At 35.1% G+C, this 19337-nt stretch overlaps 1 protein-coding gene and 1 long non-coding RNA gene across 5 annotated transcripts in view; one reads left to right on the top strand and one right to left on the bottom strand.

Annotated features, from left to right (window-relative positions):
- Nucleotides 1-3746, bottom strand: part of LOC145692671 (phospholipid-transporting ATPase ABCA3-like) — a 354108-nt gene extending 350362 nt beyond the window's left edge. For all 4 annotated transcript variants that reach the window (XM_081768050.1, XM_081768051.1, XM_081768048.1 and 1 more), the window contains exon 1: nucleotides 3498-3746. The gene's annotated coding sequence lies outside the window, so the exon portion shown is untranslated. The remainder of the gene's footprint in view (nucleotides 1-3497) is intronic.
- Nucleotides 3747-7027: 3281 nt separating this feature from the next.
- On the top strand, nucleotides 7028-19091 carry LOC145692672 (uncharacterized). Its single transcript, XR_014132626.1, has 6 exons — nucleotides 7028-7236; nucleotides 11208-11309; nucleotides 13188-13336; nucleotides 14058-14311; nucleotides 15785-15944; nucleotides 17747-19091. It is a non-coding gene; the product is annotated as an uncharacterized LOC145692672 (long non-coding RNA).
- The last annotated feature ends 246 nt before the right edge of the window (nucleotides 19092-19337 follow it).

A 19337-nucleotide genomic window follows, 5' to 3' on the forward strand; every position in this document is an offset into this window, starting at 1 on the left:
TTTAGAAAATAGGTAAGTAGGTTTATTAGATTTGTTATTTTGTATAAAATGATAAGAGCGTGAATACGAAGACACTATTCTTGCTGTGGATAACAATGGATCTCGGAGCAAAAGGTTTCTTTATAAAGTGCGGAAAGTTCTGCAGAAAAATAAGAACATTCTTACGACAAAATCCCTTATCTGCTGAAAACCTGAAAACACTTGCAAAAAGGGGGGGGACGCATGGAAAGTCCAGGTGCATACTAATGATGAAACTATAAATGGAGTACAAATTAATTTTTCGTTGCTCAGTTGGTATAGAGGGCTCCCGTTGCTCCGCTGGTATAGCGGGCTCCCCCGAGTGGTCGCGGGATCGATTCCCGCCGGGAGCTCACTTTGAATGGAGTGGTTCGGATCCCACTTTCAACTGTAGGTCCATGTATCTATATAGCCCCGCTGTTGAAAAAGGACATAAAATCCTTAACAATTTCACATTTTAGCTGGTATAGCATTGGCTTAGCACTCGGAAGATCATGGAATTAAATTACGCGCCAGGACATCATGCATGAGGTTTTACTCACTCAGTCAATGGTTTATCTTGTGTCATTCATTCTGCACCCTTTGAAACCACATATGCCTCCGAAAAGTTAAATAATTTTAACTTCTTCGTCGTAATTTGAAAAGACGCGGAGAATAAGTGCTCTAAATTTGTCTGAGCTCTTAGTATTTAAGAATGTGCTGAACGAAAATTCAACCAGATATTTTCCTCAGTAGTGGATATTGAGACAATCATGTTTATCAACAGACGGAGATGCAAAGCATTGTGAAAACAAACAAACAAACAAACAAACAAAACAAGAAACACATTTCCTTCAGCGTTCTATTTTCTGTAAAATTTGTTTTCTAACAAGCTTACTACATGAAGGGTATTCTTGAGCAGATTTACTAAATATAAAGTAATTGTACAGACTTGTACAAACTTCGAAAAAGCAGGTCCGCTGACATCCATGGAAATGGAATCGACAACACTGAGCAGCTTAAAGAGATTTTTGCCATGCCATTTTGATTTTCTCTTTGTCCGTAATTAAAACCCGTTTTCTAGTATTTATAGTTGAGTATAAAGAAACATAATATTAATTTTGTAATTGAAAATTTTTAAAACGCGCTAATTAATTACAAGATAATTAATAATTAATCACTAATTAAACTTTTTTTCTTTTCGGCCCAAGGAAGGAAATTCAAAGCACCAACCCTGCAGGAAACGATTAATTACTTTCAATGTATATGATAAAATAATTTGCAAAGAGCATTTACCAATAATTACGCTATATTTTATTTTAATTTCTTGATCCTCTAAAACTTCTATTAATTCAGTTAAATATTAAGTGACTGTGTGTAGCTGATGATTTGTAAATTATTTTATCCTATAGAGGAAGAGTAACTTAGTCATTATTTGCAGGGTTGGTTGGTTGAATTTCCTTCGTTGGGATTCAAAGTAAAAAGTTAAATTATTAATTATTTTGCAATTACTTAGCATATTTAAAAAATCAATTACAAAAATCATAATATTATATACCTTCTTATTTGCAACTATAAATACTAGAAAATATGTTTTAATTACGGAAAAGAAAAAAAAAGAAAAATGGCAAGGCAACAATCCCCTTAATTTACGTATTTATTATTTTCAATAATAGAAGGTTAATCAATAATATCCTTAATCTATTTAGAAATTGTTGTGTCACAAACATATAAGTTTTCGAAAACTCATGTGATAACTGACAGCGAACGTAAGATGACTTGGAAGAAAAGTTGCTGACTTGGATACACTGTCGTTAAACAGCGCTGGGATCTTCAGCGAGTTCTCTGCCAGTAGCAGACGAAAACCGAAGTGCTCGGTTCAAAAGGTGGTCACAAGAATAGTTTCCGTCATTTGTTTTTGGTTACATTCCAGATAGAGCAACTACTATAAATGTATATTTTTTTTCCGAAACAAATTATTCTTTTCTATAACTGAATTTCTCACAATGGAACAATGTAGCATGAACTACATATGTCAGTGACACACACTCAGTTACCGACACACAGAGAAACAGATAAGATCTTAGTGCCACTTGGCTGTTTTTGGAAGATATGTAAGGCCTCAGGAAAATTACGTGTACTGATTGCAAGCATCTGGAAGGTCATGTCATAGATTTTGACAGCTACAAATCAATACATTCAGTGAGTGCAATGGTAGTCCATTTTACTTTGATTAGTGTTATTTTTATAAAGATGGAGAACGAAAATATTTTACCGTTCGAAGATTTGAAAGAATACTTTTTCACAAAACCTGAGGTTGATGGTGAACCGAATTTAAAAGTAAAGCGTTTAAGGTGTTCCGACAAGAAATATTTATCTACAGTTAGGATGCCATAATTAACGATATCTAGTAAGGGGTGAATATGAATAAACTGTGTTCTGATGAGCAGGCCTATTTCATTACTAGAAAATAATTAGTTGATGGTATATAATATTGGAATTATTTCAGATCAGTTTGCGTATCCTAGAGTCTCGTTCATTATAGAGTTTGGAACAACTAGCTTTAAAAAGCATGCATCATTTTAGAGTTACTGGTAAGTTTTGATTCACCCGAAGTTCATGTGTTCTCATTTTATTAGATCTAGTGTAGTGTAATAGTTCTCTATATTCTGTATTTTTAACTTTACATAGTTTAGCAGAATAATAATAGACTGACTTTTTTTCTAACGCAGTATGGCATTTTAGTCAGTGTTACATTATATGAAAATGTTCGTAAAGCTGTCAAGTACGAATTTGTTCTTGCATCTACATAAAGCGATTCAGAATATACAATACTGCGTTTATAAAGTCAGCGAAGCCCATCAAATTTTCAATAAAGGAACTGTCCACATCAAAGCATATAGCATCGCTTCTATTATTAACCTACAGTTCTAAACATCTACATAATAATAATAATAATAATAATAATAATAATTGTGGTACTAGTAGTAGTACAAAAATTGAAGTAATAAGAAAGTTTTTCTTCTTACAAGTTGCTTACTAAATGCCTGTGGATTCGTATCTTGAAACTGTGCATTGAATACACACATTATCGACTTCCACATATGGAAATGTATCAGAATGGCATCTTAACTTACAGCAGTTTCGTGTGTTGATGCAACATTTATAATGCACAGGACCTATTTTGCAGTAATAAGTGCACCAAACTACGATGAAAACTAATTTGGTGACATGGAGAGTGCACAGAAGATTGTGAAATATCTACTCACAAGTTTAGAACTTTCCCTCATGAAACATTCCCTTCTGAAAAAACTAGATCACATACGGGACCAAGGCGTAAGTCCGATGAAATTGCCATGGTGAGTCATGAGGTGCAGGTAGTCGAAATAATAATATGTACTATTATATCAGAATAATTTAAACTATTTTCCAAAATGTTGAACTTAATTAAGTTTAATTTGGTTACAAGTAAATATTATATTGTAAATATCAACACTTACGCTTGTTAACTGTTTGGTTCTTAAAACTATAGATTTCCGTAAAATATAAATATTTCAACTTAATAATTCTTTAATGATGCGAATCTTCTTCTTGTAACCAATAACTGGTAAATAGGGTGACATTCATAAGAACCTTGGTAACATTACAATATTTTTTTCTTCTTCTATCAGCTACCTCCCTCACGGGAGATTTATAAAGTAAGTCCCAGCCTTAGAACCTTGTGGACTACGTCATTATATTTGTTTTAATTATTAATTTTCTGTGGAGTTAAAAATATTATTGCATTCTACTTCTTCCACTCATTTGCATATTCTTCATCAGAAGCAGACTAATTCACCTTGCCTAAATATTTCCATTATTTTGTCCGTGCAGTTTTCCTATACGGGTCCCTAGTATAAGTAGTAATAGAAATAGGAGTAGTGGTAGGGGCAGTAGTAGGAATAGGAACGAGTTAGAAGTCCCGCAGGGATTCCTTGGGTCCTGTTCTAGACATACAATGCTCAAATTAAAGACTTCATCAAATTTTTCCGTACATCTTACAGTCTGTGAATCCGTATAGTAAAACTGCATCTTTTTGTCATTATTTTTAAACACTTCGCTTGCATGATTTTATTACATTTAATTTACCTTAAGCAGTGTTGTAGCTTGTAGGGGTATAACAGGAGGAACAACTGCCTCTAAATTTATGCTCCCTGTCGTTCGAAGTGGGCTCACTTCAAGACAAATCTTTGTTACTCCGTATACATACACGAATATATAAAGGAAATATGTAACAGAATTATAATATTTACTGGTTTACTGGTGGCACACGACTAGAAAGAGTTATAGAAGAGTTTTTTTTCACTAATTTATTTCTTATTGTCCCCTAAAAGATTTCCTCTGGGGGATATGAAAATTTCTCAATTCGCATAGATAAAATACAAGGGGATTACCAGAAGTAATTGCTAAACATTTACATTTCTTTTACGATTTGCTTATAAATATGTTTTCTGGATGTGTAACATAAAAACCACAGTGCAAAAAACACAAACCAATCTCTTTTAAGTGGCCATTACGAAGCACGAATGCTATCTAACCTAGTCAGTGCAGGGCTAGGCTGGTGGTCCAGTACAGTGGCGTAGGGAAGGGGGGGCAGAGGGGCCGGGCCCCCCCAAAGAGGTCCGACAATGTACTTTGGTACTTTGATGTTTGTAATTTTTTATATATTTTCTTGTTTGTAATTTTTCTGTATGTACCTATAACAGCACTTGGCCCCCCCCCCAAACACACATCCTGGCTACGCTACTGGTCCAGTACCTTAGTTTCGGGGTTCGTCTGAAGGAAGCAAGCACTTCAACGATTGTAGGTAAGCGCGTAAGCGAGGGTAGTGTAAAGAAATGGATTTTTGTAATGATATGAATTTCAATAGCACTTGTCATTGTTTCATACTTGTAACGTATCACTTGTAAACAAAATACAGGATCTATAGACTGTGCAGATATATACCGCCGGTGGAAAACAGCATCTAATAGAGTCATCTTTCATATGCACTCAATTATTTTATCCATCTCAAACCACTTCTAATGATTTTACACTGACAGTTTCTATGATCAAAAAAAAAAAAAAAAAAAAAAAAAAACATAGCCCTCTATATTCAGTGGCGTATTTAGGGGGGTGGCTTCCGGGCTTAAGCCCCCCCCCGAAATCTTACTTAGTATAGTAAAATAAATGAAATATCTTGCAGAATTTTCACATTTCCAGGCAAAGCCCCCCCCGAAAGTTAGCAAAGCCCCTCCCGAAACAAAATCGTAAATACGCCACTGTCTATATTGTATCAATATTAACTACTTTAGTTTTGTTTGTCTCTCCTCTAAAATTAGTTTCGATGAAGATGATTGGTTTTCGAAATCAATGGTTCAATTCTATATTCATTTTCAGGTATCTTATTAATGAGACATAAAATATATAGGCTATGTGAATTGTTTGCAAGCATATTACAAGTATGTAAGCATTTTTAGAGCCTAGAAGACGTAATAAGACAATTATTGCATTTATTATAACTTTCCTCTGTGCAAGTAGAGAATATAGGTACTATTCCTTTGGAAAATCTACAGGTGAAGTATGATAATAAACAAAGAAAGAAAGATATAAAAAAGCACCGATTAGATTAGGAGGGAAACCTGAAACTCACACTAACGTAGAAACAGCTGTCCAAAATTTGCTTCAGGTCAATGTTCCGTTAAGGGGGTCCAGTGTCTTTGACACCACTTCTTTCTATTGATTTTTGTTTGATTACATAATATAACGTTATATTAGGTTAGGTTAGGTCAGGTTAGGTTAGCTTAGGTCAGGTTAGGTTAGCTTAGCTTAAGGGGGTCCAGTGTAGTTTTGGACCCCCTTAACGGAACATGGACCTTGCTTCATTACTATGATATTTTACTAAGTAAACGAAGCATACAAAATACGTACTCAGTAATATTAGAAAGTCAAATGTACATTACACCGACGCCGATTTCTGTACAATTTTCAGGGTAAGTGTTTCTTGATGTTAGATATTCACTCAACAACAAGCAAATATACCCAGACATTGAGGTGCGTAAGGAAACTATGGGACCGACTAACATGAGCTTTAGTGGTTCTATGTTGCTTTTACAAGTACCTTAATGGAGTTGTCAGTGTTAGGAGTTCAAGTAACACATGACGTTAAGCGCTATGTTTAGGCATTATATAAAGTGATCATAGAAGTGTCGCAAAACTGTGCCAAACGTATGGGATGTGTATATATCCAATATAAAGTGTTTTATCACTATACTCATTTGTGCGTATACTAACCATCACTCACGCGCCTACTCAATACGGACGCATCCCTAAGTGTGCCATCCTGCCCCGTGTCGGTTACATAGCATTCGTGCTTTTCAGTGACCACCAACCAAAAGTTTGTGTTTTATGCACAATAGTTGTTACGCTATTAAGTCACAGGCTGCATTGTTACACCACAACTCTAAAGTCAATCTGCACCTACAAATGCAAATATTCCTTTCAGCAACACTTTGTAAGGCAGTGCCCACACAGCACACTATATCCCACGTATCTTTCATTTCGATTCCAAATATTCCTTCCAGATTCCCGGAAATTTGGGAAGCTTTGTGGAATGTGTCACTGATATTCCCCAAGGAATATTCTTCGGGGTTATGAGGGAATATATCTAATCCACCAGGAATCTTCCAGGGAATATTCCTGCCGTCCTTTTTACTAGAGTATTCTTCCATGTGAGAACAACCAATTGAAATAACCTCTAACATTTGAAGAATTTTGTTTTTGCGTTTATAGATAGTATTTAAATGTGACAAAATTCATGAGAGCTTAACGTTTATACATCGAGTAGAGGTATAATTTATCCTATGAATAGTTATATCCTAAATTCCAATGTTGGTCAAACAGGCTATGATAAAAAAAAAATCTAGAATATCAAAAACTTCTTCTTTGTAAATTGACTTCGCTGTTTTTATCATGACATTTTTCCTTGAAGATATTGTAAAAGTATAGTAAATCTGTAAGCGAAGTCATGTTTGTGCGTGTCCTGTCAAGTTTTAATTTGACTAATGTGATGTTTCATACCGCCAAGTGTGTAACCCGTTATGTTCTCTGTGGCATGTAAATTGGATTTATTTTACATTAGTTTCATCTGGTAAAGCACAGGACACCGCATTAATTATAAAGAGAAAAATAACACGCAAGTTGAATAGCGTTATATTAAGGGTATATGCATGCCTAGCATAGTACGTAGATTAATTGTGAATGCCATGTGCAAAGTTTTGTTCATATTGAGAATAGGTAGGCAAATCGAAGCAAAAATTTTTCATTTTGTTGGTTGAATCAGTCCTTAAGACAACACACACTGTTATTTTATAGGTGCATAAGCAAATTTTCGTGTACAGATTGTTATTATAAATGCAAATGATGCATCATAAAACGTGCAGCTTAACAATAACGTAACCGCTTTCAAATCTTTAATCACTATTTTTCTTGAAATAAAAATAGTTGTTTACAATGCTGTTGTGGCTATTCTAGTACACGTAGAGGTCCCATATCGTTGTGGTAATATGTATTGTGGATGAAAAAGATAACATTACATGTTCGGAATCAACAATGTATAAGTAACCTCCTCCCCTCTCACTAAATAAGGAACCAAGAATGCATATAAGTAGGGCTATGTGAAATTGGCTAAGCTGCAGCAGATGGCGGGCCCAGATAACATCCACATGAACCTCTTTTCAACTTTTGTTCATTCATGGCAAGGTTCTAGATTACTGGTCCCCTTTCCCATTGAGCAGTAATAAAGACAGAAAACAACGTGCCCTGCGGGGCTCTAACCCGCCTTCACTCGCTAACGCTCGCTCGGCAATACTATGTAAATTTAATGTATAAACTTTAGTACAGAAAGAAACCAACCCAGCTACTAACCTACATGGGGGACCAGTAATCTAGAACCTTTCCTTCATTCATTAATGATTATAATTCACTTTGGGTATCTTTAATTTCTCCCTCAATCCGACGTATAAGATCTCCAGTGTTACTTTCTTCACAAAAAGGCATATTTCTGGAACTGAGACCAAATATTTAAATTTCGTGCTTTCTTGCTACATTTTCTCTATTTTTTGATGGTTTAGGTAGGTTAGGTTAATTTGGGTTAGTTTACTTTAGGTTAGGTTAGGATACTTGGATTTTGAGTCCCAGAATTCTTTGCTTAAAGTTTGTACTTTCTTCCCATATTTTGTGTTTTTGAATTTTTAGGTTAGATTAGGTTATGTTATGTTAGTACTTACGTAACATTAACTCATTTCCAAAATTATGCCACAAAATTATAACTGAGCGTGCGACAGTGAACGAAGAGAGTTGGAACCCCCACAGGTCTCAATGTTTTCTACCTTTATCCCAATTTAGACAAAAACAAGGTACCCAGTTCTGGAGCCATGAAACGAGTGGGGGAGATTCCAAATACCATCCTTCACCGTTTTCTTATTCGCATGTTAACATTACGTCTGATTCTGTTCATTTTCCTGCGAAGTTTGTATTTCGATGCCATCTTCTGCGGAAGTTAACCCGTAGAATCTTCACGCATGCAGAAATTAACGTGTATGTAGGTGATAAGATCTATTATGCAAAAGACATTAGCCAATTTGTGCGTGGTGGCCACTAAAATGCACGTATACTATGTATGAGAATCTGGGCAGGAGCGCAGCAATAGGGAGCGAGCGGTAGCGAGTAGGTGCGTTCTTAGGGAGCAGGCGTGTCAGTGATTGCGGGTATCAGTGTGTACGTCGATTTATTTCTCAGGTTAATTTTTCTATCCATGGAGATTCCATTATTTTTGTTTTATATGTATTCCTTGTTCTTTATTTTGTGAAAGAGGGTAACTTGATACATTGTTGGTTGCCAACATGTAATGTTAACAGCGCTGATAATACATATACCACAACAGAATTACCACACTATTGTAGCTAAACTATTACCGAAATAAATACCTAATACGTTCTACAGTCGCTACATCGCAGAGGCATTATTTGCGGAATAACGGGCATTTACACATTATGGGCGCATACTGACATTTGAAAAATAGCAACTTTCAAGCAGGAAGTGAATTCTCACAGCCTTAGGAAGTGTCTCTGAATGGCGGAAGCTTGACTATTTTATTTGAGGGGTGGGATAGCATTAGAATATTTTCCAACTTGTTATGGCTCTGGAACCGGTACTGCAACTGGGAAACGGGGAAACAAGATTTACAGTTCCTAAAAGTAATGAGTGACAACCCGGGAACATAGATTCCTGCTTGTACTTAAAAAAGTGGACTTCTATCTCTAAAAGTTTCAACTTTAGATTCAAATTTGTAAGTTTGTTTCAAACTTGTGGAAAATATATAGAAAAATAGGGGATTCTGCCGTTATATATTGTTCAGGGCAGTCGACGGAATAAAAGTAGTAAGAAGCGAAGCTTTGTTGCTCCAATTTTCACGGAGCTAATTATACTAAAACAGATAGTTATTAATTACGTATACTATTAAATATGGAGGGCTGAAGATATTTTGAAGAGCTATATGGACCTCGTAGCGCCGTCCCTGCTATTGGGAACATCTTGCAAGTTCTCTGTGAATCACATTGTGACGCACATTTCAGCTCTGTTTCTCATCATTCACCATATTATACGCATTACAGTAAGAACTATGTACCGTGCAAATACATTGCTAGTATTCACTTTCCGTGGACGTTACACGCACATCCGGCTTTCTCTAATTGTTTTGTTCATTCCTAAAAAAAAAAAAAAAAAAAAAAATAAAAAAAAAAAAAAAGTATCCAATTACGCTAGCCTTGACTTTGTTCTTATATTTATGGTTAATATGCTCACTGCTGAAATCCTTATATGAAACGTATCCTAGGTCAATCTATTGTTCCTTTAGTGATGCTGTGGGATATTTGAAGGTAACCATTCACAAAAAATAAGCTGTTAATATTGTAACAACAATGTACTACCAAACTTGTTATGATAAAATATTTTCAGGACTCTGTTCAAATACCTCGGAGCTTTATTCTAAATGTCGAAGCGAAGGAAATCTGTGCATGAAGTAACAGATAGGCACATAAGAAGACTGGTTAAATCAGAGCAAGAACTTCAGGATGCCATGTACAAATCTGTCTTTAGTGAGAGTTTAGAAGTGCAAGTAGGTAAAAAAAAAAAAAAAAAAAAAAAGTTTTCCATTGCACAGTACAAGCTTTGCTTTAATATTCCTAAATCCGCGTGGATAGCTGGCGAAGCTGTAACATGTTAATATGTTTTTACAATAAGCGTATTGTTTTGAAAGTGATACACTACAAAATGACTGTAGTTTTGTGTTACCATTTCCAGTTTACAGATACAAAATAGCAATAGGCACAGTCTATTGGAACCCAATATGTGTAGGTTCTACATTCACTCTTAGGGTTTGCAGGTTTTAAGAATGTCGTAAACCTTGCATGAAACCAGTTTCTTCTTTCTTTTCTTTTCTTTTAATGGTGTAAACTAAAAGTATAACCCAGAAAGTTCAAAATGGTATGATAAACAACAACCACTTCCTGGTGAACTTTATTGGTTAATTTCTACTGCTCTTCAAAATTCATTGCCACATGTACTCGTCGAGAAATTATAATTTATTACCACCTTATTTTTGGAAAAGCGTTACCACCTCTAAAATTATTTCAAATAAGGAAAAAACGCACCTATCATTGTTGGTGTGACAAAGGAGTAGAAAATATTAACCATATTATTTTTGAATGTGAATTGTTTCAATCTCTATGTTCTCAGTTACTAAAACAATTATATTCTTATCTTGGATATGCACCGTTTTCTTATAAATACATATTGGAACTAACAATTGGCTTCCAATCAAAGCGCTAGTACATTTTTTCATAAAATCTTGTATAAATATTTTTTTAAAAATCTACTACATAATATTTCCTAAGAGTAAAGTAATATACAAGAATAAGAATACTAGAAAACCTTTTCATTAATTCTTTTATCATTCCAGAAAACAATCACGACGCAGGAAATTTTGATAAACATTGCATCTACAGTGAAAATAGAGTACCAGAAACATTACTTCAAAATGGGAAATATATTACTTTCTTGGAAATTTATGCAATTTGTTGTTTATAAATACTATTTGGAAAATGAATAACGAATTTGTTTCACATTTATAGCACATACTGGTGAAAACCCTGGTGCGCCCACAGAACACTGATAATAGTGTAGAAGTCAAGACAAGACAAGACAAAAAGTTCAAAGTCGAATGAACTTAAATTGTTAGTATCTTTATTCACTTCTTGTATTGATATATAAATTTAAGGAAGATTGAATTTCTGACTCAATGAACTAATTTAGAGTAAATTGATATGTGCTCTGTACTCTTTTGAAAGTGTTCCAGTGCTTTCACTTGTACAATTGTGTAATTTTTTTGTCCTATGAAGAGTAACTTAAAATATTTGTAAGTTTTCAAGATTGGTACAACAGGTATTTGTGGCAGGTATTCTCTGTAGACTTATCGCCTTTGTAAATATGGGATCTCTGGTTTGAGTCAATGTGGAAGACAATTTCTCTCGGATGCAAATCGAATAGTGATTCGGATTCCACATTAGGCTCTAGATCATTTCCTTTATAATAGCGCTGCTGCATAGGGACATTGAGACTAAACGAACCTATTTCTATCCATATGTGATCCAAATAAAGGTAAAAGTTGATTCATCATGACCAGTTTCTTTTTTTTTTTTTTTTTTTTTTTTTAATGAACTTTAATTTGAGGACAAAGATTCGATTGTTCTCGGTCTCTACTTCAGAAATGAACGCAACCCAGTCAAACTCAAGGTCGAAGGTCTACTAACTCTTCGTTTTTATTATTACAATCAGTGACTTCAATTTCAAAAGTATGCAAAGCGTTGAGTGAATCGTACTGAAGATTATAACCTAGTTGGTTGCCACTAAATGACCTGATGGAAAGTTCGAGTCTTCCTGCTATTATCCTAATATAACGTAGACTCTAACCCAACCAAATCTTTCTGGATATCGTTCTTTTTCTCAACTAGAATGCGGTAGCATGCAGTCTTAGTTTTGGATTTGCATGCAACGCGGAGACCACGCTTCCTTCATGCAACACCAAGACCGTAACAGTCTTGGTCTTGCATTCTAGGTATACTGTAATACCAGAACAGCAGGACTCAACATGCAAGAGCAAAGACATGAGACGTACATAATCAAAAATTTTCTAGGGACACTATTTCCTATATCATCTTGTAAATATCTGGATTATACATATATCCGTATGGTAAGAGTTGAGAAAACTCTGGATACAAAGCTGACGGGAACACGTATCCCTCGCCGCGACGACCTTGACTAAGACCAAGGGTGTTTTGGTCTTATTTTGTTAACCATTATTGGATACCACATTTCGATACTCATTTTCATCCATAAAGAATGCAGAGTTTTCACTAGAACGAAAAAGCCCAATAAAACGCGGAAAAAGTACGTCTCCAGATTGGTCACTTTTTTTAAAAAAAAAAATCAAACCTTACTGGTAAATCATTTGTAGATCTAGTTGAACTGTGATCTCCAGTTTGACTGTGTTTTGGTCAATGCTTGAGGTTCTGAAGCTCAATCGAATCAGCAATGGTTAAATCACATTTATTCATAAAAAAAAGCCTCAGTTACTGTAGTTTAATTTAAGCTAAATCTATTTAAACCAAAGGAAAAATTAAAAAAAAAACGTGTTTAGACCAAAAAAAGTTTTAGCTAACCCTGCTATTAATAGAACATGGATGTGCATGTTATTTTTAGGGATATCTGCTACTGAAACGTGAAATGTGTAATATCTTCCTGATTCAATTTTTGCATTTTTACACCCTTAAATTAGCTTCACAAATTTAAATGACCATCCAGAGCTTTAGATAAAATATTTTACAAGCAGATATGAATTCAGTGATTTTTGCGAGTGTACTCAAGAGAGCAATCAATAATAATAGTACTAGTAATAATAAATAAATAAACATAAAATAAAAAATAGCATAATTCATATGCCAAGTTTAATCTTCGAGAGAGAAGTAGCGAAATCTCGTTTTTAAATTGTTACATAGTATTTAATATTATAACAACAATGTACTACCAAACTTGTCATGATTAAATATTTTCAGGACTCTGTTGAAATACCTCGGAGCTTTATTCTAAATGTCGAAACGAAGGAAATCTGTGCATGAAGTGACAGATAGGCACATAAGAAGACTGGTTAAATCAGAGCAAGAACTTCAGGATGCCATGTACAAATGAGAGTTTAGAAGTGCAAGTAGGTAAAAAAAAAAAAAAAAAAAGTTTTCCATTGTACAGTACAAACTTTGCTTTAGTATACCTAAATCCGCGTAGATAGTTGTCGAAGCTGTTACACGTTAATAACTTTTACAATGAGCGTATTGTTTTGCTCAATGAGTAGTTTAAACCGAAAAAAATCGCTTGTTTTTTGCAAGTGATACACTACAAAATGACTGTAGTTTTGTAATACCATTTCCAGTTTACAGATACAAAATAGCAATAGGCACAGTCTATTGGAACCCATGTGGGAGAACGGTGTCACAGTGAGCAAAGCGATGTATTTATTTATTTCATAGAGCGTGAAGTGTTGGGTCCAAGATTATAACTTCATTTTGTGTTTGTGGAAAAATATCCTCCCATAGATACCTACGTGTGGACAAAAATGTTTCTATTGATTGTCAGATAGTTGTTATGAATGATACCAATAAACGTTCAAAACTGAAAAATAATTGCAAAAAGTTAGTGCTAACTTAAATAATGTAATATCAAACTTAATACTTACAAAAGTAGTACAAAAAGAACTTTTTAAGCGTGGAACAATGACAGTTTCCGTTTTTTCGGCTATTGGTTAATAATGTTCAGGTCAAACAAATACGTGTGACCCTATTAACGAACTAAATTTCTTGTAACTGGTGAAACATAGTGACCGCAAAGTTCATTTGCTCATCTAATTAATTGTTTCTTTGTCTTCTTAACAGCAACAAATAAAACTGTGCAAATGATCCTGAAATACTTCGCAGACACAAACGTTAAGCTCAGTGGTATAATAACTACACAAACTGAAATTCTAGAGAAAATAAATAGTATTACAAGCATTCGAGAGCAGAGATATGAAGAAAAGGAAAACAAGCAGGACATGGTAGAAAACGCTTTCAACTTACCTGTGAAAACTATAGAGGAATTACGTATTCTTGAGGAAAAGTAGAAAGAAGATGGAACGACGGTGCTGCTTGTAAGATATTTGTTTTCTTACGTTCTTATTTTGATTTTGCTTTATTGCTTCAAAAATGGCGCCTTTTAAAGAACTTTAGTCAATAACACGAGCGTTTATGATTCTGACATTCCAAAATTCAGATATTTTTATAAAAAGGCCTTGTGTCCATCTTAAAAATGAAAAAATGATTCTTGATTGGTAGAGATAACAAATTATGTTACGTTATCTATGATTTCAGTTGGAATAGTAGTCTGAAGAAGGAAGTGATATACTTCCGAAACTGTACCATTTCTAGTCAATTTATAATAAAGATTATAGACAGCCTTGTAAGAAAGTTATGTTCAATTTATGTCCAAAATTCAGTTATACAAGTGAATCATGATCACAAGTTGCAGATTTGTTTTCTTATCTTGTCCAAGTTTTTCTAGGATTTTTCTAAGTCATTTTAACTTTGCTATTCCCACTAATAATTTTGGTTAATAATAATGTATTTTAGGAAATTTTTTCTTTCACTTTCATATAATAATCCTAGATATATTGCTTCTGTATAGTCGTTATTAATCTATATAATTCACTTAAGTAGGATGTTCGAAAATAACTTCAACGACATTCGGAAGGTGGTTTCTGACACCACAATAAGACAAAAAGTATAAACCAATGTGGGAGCAGAAATGTGTCATTTCGGAGTTATAGTCTCGAAAATTGTCAGGAACAATACAGGGTGGCCCAAAAGTAGGTAAACAGTACCGTACTGATCAGCTCATTGCATTTTGTATAATTTCTTATTGTTATCCATTGGGTAGACTCAGTTTCTTTATTATTTGGTCTTAATGTGTTTTTTACTTATATCTTAAGCTCAAAAGAACCGAAGCAAATAAACATATAAACTAGGATGTTATACTCGATTAATGCGGTTCTGTATACCTACTTTTGGGCCACCCTATAGTATAAAGTGTCATAAAGTCAGAAAAAAAGTGTCGAATAAAGATCGGGTAAAAGAACAATGTGAGTGTTTGGAGCGTAGATTCCATTAGTATAACCAGTAAATATGGAATTGTGGCGATTTTCAGTTCCTGATTTATCATTTTTCGCTTATAAATGACTCCTGGACGATCTCGTTTCCTTCAAGGCTAAAAGTTGTCGCCGTCCTGCTCGATATCCACTGATATTTTAATGAAATCTAAGCTCAGAACAATCACAATATTCTCCCTTCCGACCTTGACCTGATGTTTAGTTCTAGAGTCATGATCCTTAATTTTATCGTTTCTCCCAATATTCGGGAGGCTTTAGCTCCGAAATGACACATTCTGCACCCAGTTTATAATATATTTTCCCCCGTATTTTGGTATCAAGATTGTCCTCTCAAACTTTACTAAAGTTGTTTTTGAATATCCCGTAATGTGTGTGACTTCCTCCAACACAATCATGTAGTTCTATTGTAAAAAATAATTATATTTACTACGACGTATTATGTTGTTATTATCATTGCAGAAAGGAGAACTAAGAAATATAGGTGGAAAAGACATAAAAAATATAGTATACCGACTGATGCCACGAACTCTTTCTGATGATGTTGCTGTAGAATACAGTTGGGTGAGAAGAAAAGGAAAGAAGGTTTTCTCATCACTTTACCTCCTCAGAGCCATCTTAGGTAAGTACATTATATATATGAGAAATTACAACGGTGTTAAATTGTGACATGTATGGTACGTGTTATTGTTTGTTATTGTCTGTCTGTTTGTGTAACCAGTTACACATGGTTATGTTTATGTTTTGATACTCGTGAAATCCTGGCGAGACGCTAACTCGCAGGATTATGTAAATAGAAATTAAGAAAATGAACGTAAGCTTGAAATATGTAACGAAACCATTTAACATTGACACAATTCGGATATGGCATAATATTCAGATTCGCAGAGATTGATAGTCTGGGAATTCGGTCGCAATGTAATACGGTCTGGAACGAAAGTTTGACCAATAGCTGAGGTAATCAAAGTCGAATCATGAAATGACGAATTCCATCGTCTGAGGGAAGAGAACAAAAACCCAGATCTGAATGGAATCAAGATCAGAAGTGTATCAGAGGTCTATCATCAGACATCGGGGATCATAAGTCGAATTTTCAGTCTTGAGTTACGAGTACTACGAACAACCATATGTTGATGATTGGCTATTAGTCGGCTAGCTGTGATAAGCCGAGTTGCCGATACCAAAGTTGACCAGACAGAAGCCCAGCAGTTGATATTCGTCGTTCCAGCCTGAAGCCTGAACATCAAGGTATGTGTACCTCAGTTATAAGTGTTAATTGCGATCGAAGCTCCAGACATTTGAAGTACTGTGATTTGAACGATTAAGTCATATCCACTAGTTCCACACACTTACACTATTACATTTTCACTGTCGAAATATATGAAATTCTAAAATGAAGTAGGGTGTTTCTGTATTATACTAAATAATCCTCTCGCTAGAAATTCTACTTGCTCAAACCTACTCATTTCAGACAATGGGTAGCAGGAACTTCTTTACGTCAACACTCAATCATCCCCGAATTTAATAGGCACGACGCGAGGAGGTTGTTAATATATATATATATATATATATATATATATATATATATATAATCTTCTTCACAGTTTAAAATATAAATTTGCCGTGAACGGCATTATGATCTTTACGTCTTTTGCAACTAATCTACGTAATTAGATATGATAATTATCTAAGGACGTTTTCGAAATTTAGCCTTTCAAAAAATATCAAATTTTTAAATCCTTGTAACTTCGTTTCTACTTACTCCAAATACGTCACATCATAATCATATTATTTGACAGTTACAACATAAAAAATACTACGACAGTACGAGTGGAACTGCTCCTGGTTTTAGTTTCGAGCTTTGTCTTGCTAATTTAACTTTCTGTCCGTTCACAATAAGTGTATTGACTTTCAAAAAAAAAAAGTCAGGGAAATGAGTTACAAATACAGCTATTTCAGGACAATGGTCTGTTTTTTCTTGTAATACTTTATACTCTAATCACGAAGTAAACTTTACGATAACTAATAACACACAAAACCACTTAATAATGAAGTTACTGCGAAACACTTCACTATTATTTCTTATTGTTCCCACTGAAAACGGATCCATATCAACGGTGGCCCCAGAGTTTTGCAAGACCACCGTTTACAATGTTAAAAGGATAGAAGTCAGCACACTTTCTCTTCTATCAGCTCTGATCTTGAGGTAATTTAAGAAGCTTGGTTTAGATATTTGAAATGCATTTCATTAAAATAACCTAACTGTTCGGAATATTTTGTTAGTTTTCATTTGTGGCCATAATTCCATTCTACCGCTGTGCAAAATGTTGAGTTTCTAGAAAAAGTGCTGTGTTTCTATTTGTTACCAAGTTTTCTCTATTGTACTACATTGGTACCCAATATGTGTGTGTATTATTGTTTCAGATGTTCGTGCACAAAAAGTGTGCAACGGAGAGCGATATATCGGAACCAATAAAGAAGTGGCACTTCCAAAGAGGCATGATCTTTGGTGCCCGTCTGGTTAGAGCTTCAGTGGCAACAGCGGAGAATATTGTGGATGTATCAGAAGGTACTGTGTCCAATATCACGAGGGCATACGCAATTCATGGGCAAATGACGTCAGGAAAGCACAACAGTGGTCGAAAGACAACCCTGTCAGATAGGGACCGGAGGGCATTAAAACGGACTGTAGCAGCTAAAAAGAAAACTACTGCAATGAAAATTACGTCTGAACTCAATTCCGGCCTGCAGAATCCGGTTTCATCGAAAACATTAGGACGGGAACTTTATAAAATGAAAATTAATGAAGGGCCGCTATCGCCAAACCCCTAGCTACAGCAGTAAATGCGAATAGGCGTATCCAATGGTGCAAGGACCACAAGAAATGGACTCATGAGCAGTGGAAACACGTAATCGACCTTCACCTTGTTTCCAACAACCGGTCGTGCTTACGTATAGAGAACGCAGGCCTATGATACAGACTGTCTGCTCCCAACTGTAAAGCATGGGGGTGGTTCTGTTACAGTATGGACAGTGATATCGCGGTTTTCTGGTGGTCCCGTCATAGACTTGCATGGAATGATGAATGCTAAGGCGTATGAGGCCATTATGGGGGACCAGGTTCTACCCATGGCCCAAATATTGTTCCCAGATTGTGATAGCATCTACCAATGGAATTCCACCATGTCAAGCTGCAAAAACGGTGAAATCATAGTTTGAGGAGCATAACCAGGAGCTATCACATCTCCTCTGGGTCACACAATCACCTAATTTGAACATCATTCAGCCATTGTGGTGTGAGTTGGAAAGCCGTGTTCGTTCTCATTACCCTCCACAAGCATCCCTTAAGGAACTTAATTAAAGTATGTTTTGTAGGAGCAATGGTACAAAATTCCACACATCACGATTCAGGAAAATGAAATAACGTCCCACGGTTATGCCGGTTAGGCTAAAGGAGACGGTGATAGTGAGAAATGAGTGAAATGGTGGAATGAAGAAAGTGGGAGGAAACGGGAGAACCCCGAGAAAACCCACGAGCACGGTGTTTGTCCACCACAAAGTCCACACGGCGCGAGCTGAAATCGAACCAGGGACCCCAAAGCACCGGAGATGAACGATCTAACACTGAGCCACCGCGCCCCCCACGATTCAGGATTTGTATACGTCCATTCCACGTCGGACCCAAGCTGTTTTGGACGCAAAAGGAGAGCCGACAACTTACTAGGTATGATTTTCACGCTTTTGCAAATGTTTTAGATTTTTTGTCCATCTCCCCGAGATATATATATATATATATATATATATATATATATATATATATATATATATATATATATATATATATAGATAGATAGATAGATAGATAATAGGCATATCATATTTGGATTTCCGGACTGGTCTGAACAAGTTTTTGATTTTGATGTGAGATTAAAGTTAATAAAATTATATTGTAATCTCGTTACTATGAGTTTTCGCTAAATGTTTCATCAGATTTTTAATACTTAAATTTCATTAA

This window comes from Thermobia domestica, chromosome 8, assembly GCF_964235325.1.
Source record: "Thermobia domestica chromosome 8, izTheDome1.hap1.1, whole genome shotgun sequence".
NCBI classification, from domain to species: domain Eukaryota; kingdom Metazoa; phylum Arthropoda; class Insecta; order Zygentoma; family Lepismatidae; genus Thermobia; species Thermobia domestica.